Below are 14,210 nucleotides of genomic sequence, written 5' to 3'. Positions count from 1 at the left end.
CTTTTAGTGAGCATACTGTAGTTTTTCTACGTGCATTAATGTTCCCAAAATGGCTTTCATAATTTTTGTTACATACTACCTTTGCTAAAGCTAATATAGGTCAGGCATGTTGGCTCCCACCTGTAATCCTGGCACTTTGGGAGAACCAAGGTGGGAGGATCACTGAGCTCAGGAGTTTGAGGCCAGTCTATACAAGAATGAGACCTTATCTTTACAAAAAAAAAATAGAAAAATTAGTCAGGCGTAGCGGTGAACTCCAGTAGTCCCAGCTACTCAGGAAGCTGAGGCAGGAGGATTACTTAGGCCCAGGAGTTTGAGATTTGTGTGAGCTGTTATGATGTCACTGCACTCCGGCATACTGGCCTGGGCAACAGAGCAAGAAACCCTGTCTCCAAAAAAAAAAAAAAAAAAAAATGTGCCTGGGCACAGTGGCTTATGCCTGTAATCCTAGCACTCTGGGTGGCCAAGGCAGATGGATTGTCTGAGCTCATAAATTCGAGACCAATCTGAGCCAGAGCAAGACCTCATCTCTAAAAATAGACAGGCATTGTGGTAGGCTCCTGTAGTCCCAGCTACTTGGTAGGCTCAGGCAAGAGAATCACTTGAGCCCAAGAGTTTGAGGTTGCTGTGAGCTATGACACCACAGCATGCTACCAAGGGTGAAAAAGTGAGACTGTCTCAATAAAAATAAAATAAAAAGAAAGGAAAAAATTGCTTTATTTATTAAGCTTTCATAGAGCTTTCTTTTTTTTTTTTTCTGTAGAGACAGAGTTTCACTTTATGGCCCTAGGTAGAGTGCCATGGCATCACACAGCTCACAGCAACCTCCAACTCCTGGGCTTAAGCAATTCTCTTGCCTCAGCCTCCCGAGTAGCTGGGACTACAGGCGCCCGCCACAACGCCCAGCTATTTTTTGGTTGCAGTTCAGCCAGGGCCGGGTTTGAACCCGCCACCCTCGGTATATGGGGCTGGCGCCTTACCGACTGAGCCACAGGTGCCACCCAGCTTTCATAGAGCTTTCTAAATGGCAGGCATTGCTAAAAGCAATTTACACATGACTTACTAATTATGCATCAGCTCGGTTAAATCTCTTAACCAAGTAGGCAATATTATTCCCCCTATTTTGCAGATCTGGAAATTGAGGCACAGAGAAGTAACTGTCCAAGGTCACTCAGTACATGGCATTTTGGCTCCAGAGTGTATGATCTTAATCATATTCCTTTTGGAAAACTTGTTAAGCCTTTTTTATTTCCTCATCAAGTAGTGACTGTTAAAGCCTTTTAAAATAGATAATTCAGTGGGCTTTCTAAATGTAAACTGGGAAAACAGATGTGGATTTACCTTTCTTAAAGTCTTGGTCTAAGTTTTTAATCTTCACTGGATGGAAAGAGTCCAGGAGATGTCACCCCAAAATATAGCTCCTCCATATGCTGACTATTTTAAATGGAAGATTCTTGGGCTCCTGCAAATCCTGGAAGAGGCTTTTCTCTGAAGTTCCCTTATTTAGCTGGAGAGGGGAACTGCCTAAAGAAAACACAGTCATCTTCCATCTCCTCCCTGTTATTTCATCAGCCAGGGAAGATTAAGCTCACAACACAGAAGAGACTGGAAGTCAAATGCCATATCCAGAGCCCCGATGAACTTCGTCTCAGGCCGTTATGTGTTCTTTAGCCCCCTTTCATCTCCTCTAAAAATCACTTACTCTTCCTCTAAAAATTGCCTACGTCCTCCTCTTCATTCTCTCCTATGAAGAACAGTATATCACTTCTAAATCTCTTTGGGGTTGTTGGGTACTCACCTTTCTGTGACAACCTAGTGCATGTAATGAATTTATATGCCTTTTCTCCTGTGAATCCATCTATTGTCGTTATTTTATAGAATTGACAATTTAAATTAAACCTGGGCAGCGCCTGTGGCTCAGTGAGTAGGGCGCTGACCCCATATACTGAGGGTGGCGGGTTCAAACCCAGCCCCGGCCAAACTGCAACCAAAAAATAGCCGGGCGTTGTGGCGGGCGCCTGTAGTCCCAGCTACTCGGGAGGCTGAGGCGAGAGAATCGCTTAAGCCCAGGAGTTGGAGGTTGCTGTGAGCTGCGTGAGGCCACGGCACTCTACCGAGGGTGATAAGGTGAGACTCAGTCTCTACAAAAAATAAATAAATAAAACACCAAATTTTTTGATCTTTTCACTGAATTTGGTAACAATTACCCAAAGAGGGATCCTCATTCATGGTCGTGCTGTGCAAACCTTTAAATTGGGTCTGCTTTGTATTACTAATGAACTGTGGTGGGAATTTGTGGTGCTGTTCTATTCTGTTTTTGTTTCTTTTGTTGTTGTTGTTGAGTCAGAGTCCCACCCTATGCCCTGAGCAGAGGGCAATGGCATCATAACTGACTGCAACCTCAGACTTGGGCTGTGGGCATCCCGCTGCCTCAGCCTCCCAGGATCCTCTACTGGGATTACAGGCACTCGCCACAGCGCCTGGCTGGGATTTTTCTTTTCTTTTTTTTTTTTTTTTTCCTTCATTTTTTTAGGAGACGGGGTCTCACTCTCACTCAGGCAAGTCTTGACCTCATGAGCTCAAGCAATTCTCCCTCCTCAGCCTCTCACAGTGCTGGGATTACAGGAGTGAGCCATGGTGCCTGGCCTGTTTTTGTTCCTTTACTGGTAAAAGTACTATACTTTCATTTCCAACAGTATAAGAGGTGCAGAGGAAATGCTCTGGATTCCATAGCCCACCCTCAAGCACCACCAGTTTCACCATTCTGGTGGCTAATTCTTAGCGTGTCATCCAACCATTAGTGAAGGTAACTGAAAATCTCTTTCAAATATTCTCATTTTAAAGCTTTATAATTCCCCGGTAGACTTACAGTGTTATCACAAGAGGGCGCCAGGAGATAGGCTACTCGCCCACCCACCCACCCACTAGATAGCAAATGGGTGTTCTTGGATAGTTTCATTACCTTTAGTAATTGGATACTTTAAGGATACTTTAGACTTTGGTATTTTAGTAAACTAACTAGGAGCAGTTCCTTTCCCTCCTTCTTTAAAGGGTGTTAAATTTAAATATTTTGGAACATTTAGCTGGGCCTAGGTTCGTGACACAAAACACATCCAGTTGGAGGCTCAGGCACTTTGCCCTTACTTGGGGAAGCATTGTTAGGCCCACTAGAGACCTAGCCAGGAAAGGTTTGATCAAATTTTCATTGGTAGCATTCCTCTCTAAAGGATTTCAGCTCTTCTTACCTTCATATGAATTTGAGTGTTACTAAGTTCCTGAATTTAGATTTTTCCATTTCTCAAATCCTTAGCTATCCAGCCTGAGAACTCTGAGCCAGTCTCAGCTCTCTGCAGGAAAATAATGCTAATACTCAAGGCCCAAATTTTCACAATTGGTAAGTAGCTTACTCCCTGGTGGGCTAATGACTTCTCTTCTTAACTGAGTTGTGTACTTTCCAAAAGTCTGTAGTATTTATTTCCAAACTTGTTTATGCAAGCAAGTTATAATTAGTAATTATGTAATTAAGTTTTACCAAAATCGAACAATGACAAGTGTGAAGAGAATTGTAATTTTTACGAAAATAAGTTGAATACTTGGGAAAGATCTGATAGACACATTATGAATGTTGTGGAATTAGTGTGGGCAAAACAACTGTGAGTGTTTGCGTGGGGGGGGTGACTAAGCCACAGGCGCTGCTCGGATTTTTTTTTTTGCAGTTAGTAGGGCCTTTTTTTACAGTTAAGGGGAGGCCCTTTTTTTCTGAAGTCAGGAGGTCTTTTTTTTGCAGATGGGAGCACCTTTTTTTGAAGTTAGAAGAACCTTTTTTTGAAGTTAGGAAAGCCTTTTTTTTAAGTTGGTTGGTTGGGGGTAGTTTCTAGGGGTGTTGCATCACATTGATAACGCAAATAGCGCTCAGTGCTAATGCAAATTGTCAGTGCTCAGTGGTAGGACAATTGTAAGTGCTCAGTGTTGATGCAAATTGTTAGTGCTCAGTATTAATGCAAATTGTCAGCAGTCAGTGTTATCACAAGTGGTCAGTGGTCAGTGTTAATGCTAATGGTCAGTGCTCAGTGTTATCACATGGGGGCCCCAAACTGGTAATCTGCCTAGGGCCCCATGGGAACTTAATCCAGCTCTGCAGACAGCCCAGGAGTAGGAAACACAATTTAATTGCCAGTAAGTGCATTTATATTGCTCTTCAGGTGTGTATGATGTTGTATGTTGTGTGCTGTGTAAGCCCCGGTTCACACTGTTGCGATCTCTGAGCAGTGCGAGTTCAGCCATATGCTTGTACGGCTGAACTCGCATTAGATTTGAAAGAAAAAAGATATACATGCCTTCTTTTTTCCTGCAGTGGAATCTGATTACATGAGTCTTCTCACCCATGAGATCAGATTCCTGTGCGAGTTCAGAGATTGCAGTGCGGTTCGCACAGGGTAGTGTAAACTGGAAAGGTGGTGGAGGAACCAGCTTTGTAATCGTGCCTGTTCCCGCACCGCACCAGTGTGAGCCTGAGGTAAAAGCGGACCTCCACCATATGGGTACAGGTGAGGCTGAAATGATGTGGACTGGCAAGGCTGCATTGAAGGACACTGATCAGACTGCATTGATGGGCAGTGCAGTCTATATGTCTCTGTGTGGGCAAAGTTATTGCTGGTATATTGTTTTTGGAGTGCGGTATATATATATTGGTATTTTACTAATAGCAATTTGGAATCCCTAGGAAACAATGATATCAAAAAAGAGAAAAATTGACTCAGAGTGTAGGATATTCAAAGAGCAGTGGACTTATGATTACTTTTTCATGAAGTACAATGAAAGAGCTGTGTGTTTGATATGCCAGGATATAGTGTCTGTGTTCAAAGAATACAATTTGCGTTGACATTATCAAACTCAACATAAAGATAAATATGATAGTTTGGTCGGAGAAGTGAGAAAAGATAAAATATTAAAACTGAAATATACATTGACAACTCAGCCAAATACTTTTGTGAAGCAGAAACAGCTGAATACTTCATCACTGTGAGCAAGTTTTCAAGTTGCCAAGATAATAGCAGGCACTGGCAGACCATTCGTGGAGGGAGAATTTGTTAAAGAATGCCTTCTTTGTGTTGCCAAAGAGATGTGTCCAGAGAAGGCCAATTTATTTAGTACAGTGAGTCTTTCAGGATCCTCAATTACATGAAGGATTAAAGAAATGGGAGACTTTGCATCAGCATTTGCAAAACTCTGCAAAAAACCTTTCCTATTTTTCCTTGGCACTTGACGAAAGTAATGATGTTCGTGATTCTGCACAACTTCTAATTTTTATTCGTGATACGAATGACTATTTCAAAGTCACAGAAGAGCTTGCTGCACTGCAAATTTGGCATCAAAGGAACAACTACAGGAGAGGATATCTATGAAAAGGTTTGCCAAACTGTGAATAGTTTGGAGCTGGACTGGGCAAAACTAGCCAGTGTGACAACTGATGGTGCTCCTAGCATGGTGGGGTCTAAGAAAGGAGTAATTGCTCGCATTAACCAAAATATGGACAAACATAACCATTCTCATCCAATAGCCATACACTGCCTCATCCACTAACAAGTGCTGTGCAGTAAATCACTGAAGTGGGACTCTGTTATGAAAACTGTGGTATCTTGTGTTAACTTCATTAAAGGTAATACACTAAACCACAGACAATTTCAGGAATTTCTGTCTGAGCTAAATGTTGCCTGTGAAGACGTTCCGTACCACACAGAAGTCCATTGGCTGAGTCGAGGGAGAATTTTGAAACATTTCTATGACTTACTTCCACAGATTACAGCTTTTCTGCTTTCAAAAGACAAAGACGTACCAGAGCTCAATGATGCAGAATGGAAATGGCACTTTGCCTTTCTGACAGAGGTAACAGAGCTACTCAACAATCTCAATGTGCAACTTCAAGGAAAGGGGAAGCTCATCTGTGATATTCAATCACATGTGAAAGCATTTGAAGTAAAATTAGGCCTCCTCATCAAACAAGTGAAAGAGGAAAATTTCTGCCATCTCCCCACAACTCAAAATCTGTTAGCAGAAAATCCATTGGTTGCATTTCCAAATAAAACATGTGTGGATTCACTGGAAAAGTTGCAAAAGGAGTTCCAATTTAGATTTAAAGAGCTTCATCTCCATGAACAGGACATACAGCTTTTCCGTAACCCATTTTCTATTGACATTGAAAATGTGGATACAATTTACCAAATGGAACTGGCTGAACTGCAGAATTGTGACTCTCTGAAAGACACATTCAAGTCAAGCAGCCTTCCCAATTTCTATGCATCTCTCCCCTCTGAGACATATTCTAATCTCAGGAACCATGCACTCAAAATGGCAACCATCTTTGGTAGCAATTATGTCTGTGAACAAACTTTTTCCAGAATGAAACATCTGAAATCTCCAACCAAATCTAGACTAACTGATCACACTTGCATCACTTGTTACGACTAGCAGTGACAAATATGGAACCAAACATTGACCATCTCATTAGCCAAAAGCAGGCCCATACTTCCCATTGAAATACTGGTAAGTTTGTTGATTTAACTTTATTTGTTCATCATTTTAAATATTGTATTTGTTCCTATTTTGTTTTTTTACTTCAAAATAAGATGTGTGCGTAGGAATTTGTTCATAGTTTTTTTTTTAAACTATACTCCAGCCCTCCAACAGTCTGAGGGACAGTGAACTGGCCCCCTGTTTGAAAAGTTTGAGGACCCCTGCCCTAGGTAGAGTGCCATGGTGTGATAGGTCACAGCAACCTCCAACTCTTGGGTTCAAGCAATCAACTTGCCTCAGTTCTTCTATTTTTAGTAGAGACTGGGTCTTGCTTTTGCTCAGGCTGGTCTCGAACTCATTAGCTCAAGCAATCCACCTGCTTCAGCCTCCCAGAGTGCTAGGATTATAGGCATGAGCCACTGTGCCCAGCCAAAAAAATACTATTTAATATATTGATAAGCAATTCAATCCACCAAAAAAGACATAACATATACACACCAAACAACAGAGCTTCAAATATATACAAGGGAAAATGACAGAAGAAAAGGGAGAAAGAGAAAGTTCTACAATAATATTGGAGATTTTAATACTTTAGAGGATTAAATACATACTCAGGGTTATGTGGGAAGTAGTAGAACCTGGATTCAAATACAATCTAACATCTACTTGGCCCTCCTTCAATAAGTTACAACTTCTATAGAGCCAACAAAAGGGCAGCCTACAGAACAAGTCATTGACTTTCAGTGGGAAATATCCTTAATCCGCCTTCACAGACTGTTTTAATTCAGCCATCAAGTAAAGGAACGAAGGTAAATTTACAAAGGAGCAGTGATCTTATTTAGAAAAAAGCTTATAATCTAAATAGAAGAATAACAGACATACATGGATACATACGAAGGTTCAAGTCAAAACACTAATTACCTAAATATTTATCCTGTATTCCATGAATTATCCATAAATGGGGGGGGGGGGTTCTGAAGAAAAAATAACTTCCATCATCTTTTTTTGTTTGTTTTGTTTTGTTTTCTCCTTTGCTCTGATGCCTGGGCTCAAGTGCAGTGATATTGTCATCCTCCTGGACTCCAGTGATCCTCCTGCCTCAGCCTCCCGAGTAGTTGAAACTACAGGTGCCTGCCACCGTGCCTGGCTAATTTTTCTTTCTTTCTTTTTTTTTTTTTTTTGTAGAGATGAGGTCTCACTCTTGCTCAGGTTGGTCTTGAACTCCTGAACCTCAAGTGATCCTCCCACCTCTGCCTCCCAAAGTGTTGGGATTAAAGGTGTGAGCCACTGTACCTGGAAACTCCTTAAGAATTCAAACCACGGGGCAGCGCCTGTGGCTCAGTCGGTAGGGCGCCGGCCCCATATACCGAGGGTGGCAGGTTCAAGCCCAACCCCGGCCAGACTGCAACCAAAAAAAAAAAATAGCCGGGCGTTGTGGTGGGCGCCTGTAGTCCCAGCTACTTGGGAGGCTGAGGCAAGAGAATCACCTAAGCCCAGGAGTTGGAGGTTGCTGTGAGCTGTGTGAGGCCACGGCACTCTACCGAGGGCCATAGGATGAGACTCTGTCTCTACAAAAAAAAAAAAAATTCAAACCACTGGGCGGCACCTGTGGCTCAGTAAGTAGGGTGCCAGCCCCATATACCGAGGGTGGCGGGTTCGAACCTGGCCCCAGCCAAACTGCAACAAAAAAATAACCGGGCATTGTGGCAGTCGCCTGTAGTCCCAGCCTCAGGGAGGCTGAGGCAAGAGAATTGCCTAAGCCCAGGAGTTGGAGGTTGCTGTGAGCTGTGATGCCATGGCATTCTACCAAATGTGACATAGTGAGAGTCTGTCTCAAAAAAAAAAAGAATTCAGGGCGGCGCCTGTGGCTCAGCGGGTAGGGCGCCGGTCCCATATGCCGGAGGTGGTGGGTTCAAACCCAGCCCCGGCCAAGAAAAAAAAAAAAAAAAGAATTCAAACCACTACCACCCTCAAAAAGCTAAGAATGACAGCTCTAAACTTTTCAAGAAGGAAACATAACTAACACATTCATAATGTTTTCTTCCATTTATATTTCTTTTCTCTGTTAATTTTTGGTTAAGTTATGCATTTGCTTTTGTTGCCATTTTTTCTGTAAAGGCTTTTTGGGTCAAGCAGTAAAAACACTACTTCAAACTAACTCAAGTAAAAAGGTCTTTACTGGGAGGCTCTTGAGATAGTTAATGGACTCCAAGAGTAGAAGGCTGCACCAGGACGCCTGCAGCCAGCTGTCACTGCCTTAGGTCTCCTTGAATTTGTCTGCTCCAATGGTCACTCAGTGAACCAGAGATTACTGCTATGAAAATACACCAGACCCAAGGAAGCTGCCTCCATCCCTGTTCACTGCCCCGCAGGAATGACCAAATAGCATCTCACAGTTTCAGCTCAAAACCCTCAGGATGGAGGAGGTGGGGGTCTGGTACTGCAAGCAGGACAGCTGCTCCAGGATCTGCACAGGGACAACTCTCAGGAAAGAGGAGGGAGGAGCTGAGAGACGCACCATCCACGTCTGCAACTGCATTCATTTGGAAAGGAATTTGCTTGTCTAAATACCCCTGAACTTCAGGGGTATTTGTCATTTATTTAAGAGTCTCCCGAATCTGAAAAAAATACTCTCTTTTCCCATGGAGATAGTGATGAAGAGAAATTTGACTTAAACAAAGATCTTACTTTTAGATCAAAACCTCCAGTACGTTGATCCAGGCTTTTGTCTTCATTATAAACCAATCTTTAAAGGATTTGTATCTTTTCTCATATTAGTCTCCGATCCTCACCACCCACACAGACATGTTCCTAAAAGACAGATTCCCTCCATGAATATTAGCTGAAAAGCGTTGAGCTAAAAGGAAAAAGCTGAGGAAAAATTAATATAGACAGTTTATTTGGGCCAAGGTTGAGGACAACAGCCCAGGACACTTTCAAGTGCGCCAGAGAACAAAAGAGAGGCTCAAATTTTTGGAAAAAAGAGAATGAATCAGGAGAGACAGTGCTCATTGATGTGCAGAAATAACATTGGGTAGTGATTGGCTACGCATTTTTGACTATACCATGTGTGGCATTTTTCAGCTACGTGGCCTCAGTTTAGAACCTGGGAGCAAGTGGCTTCACAAGGTAATTATTTAGTTCCCGGGGGAGTGACTTGCTTATTGTTTCATTCCAATGCATCTCTGGGCCTGATAATTAAAATGGGCTCACATTTTTCAGGTGAACAGCTTATTTTTATCTTTAGAAGATAGAAGTAATCGGGCGGCCTCTGTGGCTCAGTGAGTACGGTGCCAGCCCCATATGCCGAGGGTGGCGGGTTCAAACCAGCCCCGGCAAAACTGCAACAAAAAAAAAAAGAAGAAGATAGAAGTAATCACTATTGATCGATATCAACAACTATCAATCATCTGAAAAGGTGGATCCCAACCTGTTAGTATCCCATATATTTTTTATTTCATATCCCCTCTCCCATGTCCAAGAATGCTCAAGAGTTTTGTGAGATTTGCACTTTGCTGGTTTTTTTTGAACACAAGATTCTTTTTTTTTTTTTTTTTTTTGCAGTTTATGGCCGGGACTGGGTTTGAGCTCGCCACCTCCGGCATATGGGACTCGTGCCCTGGGTTGAGACAAGATTCTTGCTCTGTTGCCTCAGGTAGAGTTCAGTGGGATCATCATATCTCACTACAACCGCAAACTCCTAGGCTCAGGCAATCCTCCCGCCTCAGCCTCCCAAGTAGCTGGGACTACAAGTGTGTACCACCACACCTGGCTAATCTTTCTATTTTCAGTAGAGACAAAGTCTCACTTATGCTCAGGCTGATGGCCTCAAGTGAGTCACCTCAGCCTCTCAGAGTGTTAGGATTACAGGCGAGAGTCGCTGTGCTGTGCGTAGGATCTGCAAATTTTTTTTTTTTGCACTTTTTGGCCAGGGCTGGGCCTGAACCTGCCACCTTGGGCACTTGGGGCCGATGCCCTACTCCACTGAGCCACAAGCATTGCCCTAGGATCTGCAAATTTTTTTGAAATGAATTAAAAAATGGCCGGACACCTGTTGCTAAGTGGTTAGAACACCGATCCTGTGCACCAGGGTGGCAGGTTTGATTTTGGCCCAGACCTGCTTAACAAAAAAAAGAAAGGCCTGGCACCTGTAACTCAGGCTGATGGCCTCAAGTGATCCACCTCAGCCTCTCAGAGTGCTAGGAATACAGGTCACATACACTGGGGCTGGTGGGTTCAAACCCAACCCAGGCCAGCTAAACAATAATGACAACTACAACAACAACAACAAAATAGCCAGTCCTTGTGGTGGTGCATGTGGTCCCAGCTACTTGGGAAGCTGAGGCAAGAGAATCACTTAATCCCAATAGTTTGAGGTTGCTGTGAGCTGTGAGGCCACCAGCACTCTACCAAGGGCGGCATAGTGAAACTGTCTCAAAAAAAAAAAAATTAAAAGCTCCCCAAGTGGCACATAGTTCCCAAAGTCGAAGACCATTACATATGATGGGATTTTAAGGCAAAACATATGGTATAAATCTAGACACATTCAGATTTTAGTTTTATTATTATTTTTTGGTTTCATTATTAATATAAGTCACATATAAATATTGTCTGTTTTGAAATAAATGTCACATGCAGTACATGAAATTTGGAAAAAAAGAAAAGAAAGAAAAAACATATTCACACCCTAACATAAAGAGATAACAGCTGGAGCCATTTTCTTAGATTTTCTACTAAAGGTTTTCCCATCCATTTTTTTTGCAGACATAACTATTCTTGGTATAAATAACAAAAATTGTTTTGTTTTGCATCACTTGACACTGCAACATGTTTGCAAAAACATTTTGCAACATTTTTCCTAGCCAGGAAGTTCAATTGCTCATCAGTAAAAAGTAAAAATCCTTCCTCTCTCAGAGTCCATCCCTGCCCACTGTTCCTCCCACTAGGACTCACCAAAGGACAACAAAAATGAGACCCTCTGCAGTGGCTCATGCTTGTAATCCCAGCACTCGAGGAGGGGGAAGTGGTGGATTGCTTGAGCTCAGGAATTCGAGACCAGCCTAAGCAAGAGTGAGATCCCCATCTCCACTAAAAATAGAAGAACTAGCTGGGCATCATGGTGCATGCTGGTAGTACCAGCTACTGGGGAGGCTGAAGCAAGAGGATTGCTCAAGCCCAAAAGTTTGAGGTTGCTGTGAGCTATGATGCCAACATGCTTTACCCAGGGTGCCAGAATGAGACTCCGTCTCAAAAAAGGAAAAAAACAAACCCCCCCCCCACAAAAAAAAAAAACGGTAAGTCCAGGCTTCTTAGTTTTACCTCAGGGCCTTACCAGATAAGGGCTTTTTTTTGTTTTTTATTTGTTTGTGTTTGAGACAGTCTCACTTTGTTACCCTCAGTAGAGTGCCGTGGCCTCATAGCTCACAGTAACATCAAACTCTTGGGCTTAGGCAATTCTCTTGCCTCAGCCTCCCAAGTAGCTGAGACAACAGGCGCCCACCACAACACGCAGCTGATTTTTTAGAGATAGGGTCTCACTCTGGCTCAGCTGGTCTCAAACCCATGAACTCAGGCAGTCCACCTGCCTTGACCTCCCAGAGTGCTAGGATTACAGGCGTGAGCCCCCAGGCCTGGCCCACAGTTCTCTTTTATACCACCTGGGTCTGGTCTACCTCATGGTTCAGAGGCCAGCTTGGCACCTGGATGAGGGCTTTTTTGGTGACTGAGCTTCCAGTTAGTGACATTGAACTGCCTTCCTCTTCAGAGACTAAAGACCCACTTACTTTGTTGTGTAGTCATTTTATTTTATTTTATTTTTGAGACAGAGTCTCAGTTTGTCATCCTCAGTAGAGAGCTGTGGCATCATAGGTCACAGCAACCTCAATCTCTTGGGCTCAAAGCAATCCTCTTACCTCAGCCTCCAGAGTAGCTGAGCTAGGACTACAGGCACCTGCCACTGTGCCCAGCTATTTTTATTTTATTTTTATTTCTTTTTTTATTGTTAAATCATAGCTGTGTACATTAGTGCAATCAAGGGGTACAATGTGCTGATTTCATATACAATCTGAAATATTCTCATCAAACTGTTCAACGTAGCCTTCATGGCATTTTCTTAGTTATTGTATGTAGGCATTTGTATTCTGCATTTAGTAAGTTTCGCCTGTACCCATTCTAAGATGCACCGTAGGTGTGGCCTCACCCATTACCCTCCCTCTATCCTGACCTCCTCCCTTCCCCTCCCTTGGCCCTTTCCCCATATTCTTGTGCTATAGTTGGGTTATAGCCTTCACGTGAAAGCTATAAATTAGCTTCATAGTAGGGCTGAGTACATTGGATACTTTTTCTTCCATTCCTGAGATACTTTGCTAAGAAGAATATGTTCCAGCTCCATCCATGTAATGTAAACATGAAAGAGGTAAAGTCTCCATCTTTCTTTAAGGCTGCAGGTATACATGTACCACAATTTGCTAGTCTATTCGTAGGTCGATGGGCACTTGGGCTTCTTCCATGACTTAGCAATTATGAATTGGGCTGCAATAAACATTCTGGTACAGATGTCTTTGTTATATTGTGATTTTTGGTCTTCTGGGTATAAACCTAGTAAAGGAATTATAGGATCGAATGGCAGGTCTAATTTTAGATCTCTAAGTATTCTCCAAACATCCTTCCAAAAGGAACGTATTAGTGTGCATTCCCACAAGCAGTGTAGAAGTGTGCCCTTTTCTCCGCATCCACGCCAACATCTCTGGTTTTGGGATTTTGTTCTGTGGGCTACTCTTACTGGGGTTAGGTGATATCTCAAAGTAGTTTTGATTTGCATTTCTCTGATGATTAAGGATGATGAGCTTTTTTTCATGTGTCTGTAAATCGTGCATCTGTCTTTAGAGAAGTTTCTCTTCAAGTCCTTTGTCCACCCTGAGATGGGATCACTTGTTCTTTTCTTGCTAATATGTTTGAGTTCTCTGTGGATTTTGGTTATTGAACCTTTATCGGAGATATAACCTGTAAATATTCTCTCCCATTCTGAGGGCTGTCTGCTTTACTTACTATGTTCTTGGCTGTGCAGAAGCTTTTTAGTTTGATCAGGTCCCAGTAATGTATTTTTGATACTGTTTCAATTGCCTGAGGAGTCCTCCTCATAAAATATTCACTCAGGCGGATTCCTTCAAGAGTTTTCCCTGCACTTTCTTCAAGTATTTTTATAGTTTCATGTCTTAAGTTTAAATCTTTTATCCAGTGAGAGTCTATTTTAGTTAATGGTGAAAGATGTGGGTCCGGTTTCAGTCTTTTACAGGTTGCCAGCCAGTTCACCCAGCACCATTTGTTAAATAGGGAATCTTTTCCCCACTGGATGTTTTTAATTGGCTTGTCAAAGATCAAATAACAGTAAGTAGCTGGATTCGCCCAGCTATTTTTAGAGATGGGATCTCGATCTTGCTCAGGCTGGTCTCGAACTCATCAGCTCCAGCAATCCACCCAGCTTGGCCTCCCAAAGTGCTAGGATTATAGGTGTGAGTCACCACACCCAACCTTGCTTGGAGGCACCTGGAAATTCAGGAGAGGGTTTTGACTCAATAGTCCTGATTTCTGAGAACAATCAGACCTGATATCCCTTCCCTCTCCCAAAGGTGTGTAATGGGGACCAAAGATAGGATCTCAGCCCCAGAGGGAACAACCCACCCTAACCCCTGTGACTC

The sequence above is a fragment of the Nycticebus coucang genome, chromosome 24 (genome assembly GCF_027406575.1).
Source record: "Nycticebus coucang isolate mNycCou1 chromosome 24, mNycCou1.pri, whole genome shotgun sequence".
Taxonomy (NCBI): domain Eukaryota; kingdom Metazoa; phylum Chordata; class Mammalia; order Primates; family Lorisidae; genus Nycticebus; species Nycticebus coucang.
Note: the sequence above shows the minus strand (reverse complement) of the source record.